Raw genomic sequence first — 3035 nt, 5'->3', positions numbered from 1 at the left:
CTGGAGGAACAGAGCAACTCAGCAAGTAACCAGCTGATTTCCATCTTCAACTGAACATGGGCGTTTGCTGAAAATCACTGACTATTTACTCGAATAGCAACAAGCCCCACTAACACTACCATTATTCGAATCACAAATTCTCTCCAACTATCGCGACTGAACAGGGAAACAAGCTCCAGCAGACACAATTCCATCTCCCCATATCCTAACTTAAAGAAATGTTGATTAACAATTTGGTGCTCCTGTACAGAGCTGTCAGAGACGTGAAATAGTGAGAAGCACAAATGAAGCTCAGCACTTTGGAATTCTCTGGAGATTTTATTTAGCATTCTTTCTTGTCCTTGTTGTCATGATATAAAACAACCAGGGGGATTAAAAGAATGCAGCTGTGGTAAAGTCAGCCAGCCTGACCCCAACTACAGCAGGTCGAAGGAAAAGGGCCTGTCCAGAGGAGAGCCAGCCTGCAGCGGAGGGGTCCAGAGGAGGGTAAGGGAAGCAAGTGTCGGGAGGGGAGGGGTGGTCCAGAGGTACTGTGGCATGGTGACTAGTACAGCTGCCTCACAGCTTCAGGGACCCGGGTTCGTTTCTGTCTTCAAGACGACTGTCCGCGCGAAGTCTCCTCGTGTCTGCGAGGGTTTGCCCCAGTTTCCTCACACAGTCCAAAGATGTGCAGGTTAGTTGGATTGGTCGTGATAAATTGTCCTTTAGTGTCCAAAGGTTTGGGTGGGGTTAGGGGGTGGGGCCCAGGTGGATGCACTTTGAGGGACGGTGTACACTCGACGGGCCGAATGGGCTCCTTTGCAGATTGGGTTCTATTCGGGGGCTGAGCACGTGGAGTGGCCGGAACTCCTGCGGATGGAACCGGCGCGTGTCCGAGTGCGCGGCCCCACCCGGATGGAACCGCCCGCGCGCTCCCCCTCCCCAGGCGCGCTCCCCCTCCCCAGGCGCGCTCCCCCTCCCCAGGCGCGCTCCCCCTCCCCAGGCGCGCCCCCCCCCGCCATGCGCGCTCCTCTCTCCCCCCCCCCCCCCCCCGCCATGCGCGCTCTCCCCCGGCCATGCGCGCTCCCGCTCTCCTCTCCCCCCTGGCCATGCGCGCTCCCGCTCTCCTCCCGCCAGCCCGCCCCGCCCCCCCCCCCCCCGGCCATGCACGCTCTGCGCGCTCCCGCTCTCCTCCCACTCCCGCTTTCACTCACTCTCCCTCAGCCGCTTCTTGAAGTCGGGGTCGCTCCGCCGCTTGCGGTCGAAGTAGATGCAATAACCGAGGAAGATCGCCCCGCACAGCCCGGCGGCGATGGCACCCGTCTTCCCCGCCATGATTCTCCGCACGGAGCTGCTCTCACACGCACAGGGCCCGGGGAGGAAGCTAGAACTCAGCCGCAGGCCCCGCCGCCGCTCACCATGACCCTCAGCGCACTCTCCTTCCCCCAGCGCAAAAGGACCCCTCTTCTCCGCGCGTCATCATCCTGCGACTACCCCCAGGAGGGACAGGAGTCTGCACCACTGCCTGACTCCAGCTCAGACACAGCAGCTGCAGAGCACAGACAGCCACAGCAATTTTTAAAAACGCCGCCTTGCAAAATAAATAATAAACAGTTAAAGCTTCGTCGTGTACTCAAATACAGCGGCGAAAGTTCAGGCCATCAATTTAGAAATTCCAGAAATGGCATGCAGTCTTAACCAAATGAAGTGTTAAAGGAACAAGGTGACAGGATTGAGATTGAGAAGCTGTTGGAAAGCAATTTGGCTTTGAAGGGAGAATGCAAAAGGAAGGAAATCATGCAAAATCAGTAGTCCTCAGCTGGAGTACTGTATTGTCTGCAATTCTGGCCATCCCACTTTTACACAGCAAATGTTTGTGCAAGATCTAAAATACACTGCTTGTACAGGCGGGGAAGTAGATTCAATAGTAACTTTCAATAGAGATTTGTATAAATAATAATCATCTTTATTAGTGTCACAGTAGGCTGACATTAACACTGCAATGAAGTTACTGTGAAAATTCCCTAGTCACCACATTCCGGCACCTGTTCGATTCCTATAAATACTTAATTCTTGAATTTTCATGGGTAGCACAGTTGCTTCACAGCTCTAGGGTCCCAGGTTCGATTCCTGGCTTGGGTCATTGTGTGGAGCCTACGTTCTCCCCGTGTCTGTGTGGGTTTCCTTCGGGTGCTCCGGTTTCCTCCCACAAAGTCCCAAAAGAGGTGCTGTTAGGTAATTGGACATTCTGAATTCTCTCTCGGTGTACCCGAACAGGTGCCAGAATGTGGCAACTAGGGTCTTTTCACTGCAACTTCCTTGTAGTGTTAATGTAAGCCTACTTGTGATGATAAAGATTATTATTAGGCTGAGGGAGAATTCAGAATGTCCAAATTACCTAACATGCATGCCTTTCAGGACTTGTGGGAGGAAACCCACGTAGATACGGGGGAACGCGCAGACTCCGCACAGACGGTGATCCAAGCCGGGAATCGTACTGGAATCCCTGGCACTGTGAAGTAACAATGCTAATCGCTGTGCCACCCTATTTGAACAGGTTAAAAAAAGGACATAGGGACCAGAGCTGGGAAGTAGGGTTGATGGTTCATTTGCATGGTTATATATTTGTCTTGGACTGTGGCGCAGTGGTTAGCCCTGCAGCCTCACGGCGCTGAGGTCCCAGGTTCGATCCCGCTCTGGGTCACTGTCCGAGTGGTGTTTGCACATTCTCCCCGTGTTTGCGTGGGTGTCGCCCCCACAACCGAAAGATGTGCAGGCTAGATGGATTGACCATGCTAAATTGCCCCTTAATTGGAAAAAATGAATTGGCTACACTAAATTTTAATAAATAAATATTTGTCTTGAACTTTTGTCTTTAATTCCTGACTAAAAAAGATTTGCCTTTATTTTCCAACCTATCACTGGTCTAACATTTGAAAATTTGAGTTTCCACCGCTTAATGCAATGCAGCATTTCGCTGCCAGTCACTTTGTACTGACCAGAGAATAACAAATCAGGCACGACTTTAGAAGAGATAAAAAAATATAGACATTTTA

At 51.8% G+C, this 3035-nt stretch overlaps 1 non-coding gene across 1 annotated transcript; it reads right to left on the bottom strand.

Moving 5' to 3' along the window:
• Positions 1-250: 250 nt before the first annotated feature.
• Positions 251-386, bottom strand: LOC119968083. Its single transcript, XR_005461114.1, has one exon. It is a non-coding gene; the product is annotated as a small nucleolar RNA SNORA14 (small nucleolar RNA).
• Positions 387-3035: the final 2649 nt, after the last annotated feature.

This window comes from Scyliorhinus canicula, chromosome 6, assembly GCF_902713615.1.
Source record: "Scyliorhinus canicula chromosome 6, sScyCan1.1, whole genome shotgun sequence".
NCBI classification, from domain to species: domain Eukaryota; kingdom Metazoa; phylum Chordata; class Chondrichthyes; order Carcharhiniformes; family Scyliorhinidae; genus Scyliorhinus; species Scyliorhinus canicula.
Note: the sequence above shows the minus strand (reverse complement) of the source record. Positions and strands in the feature narration are given on the sequence as shown.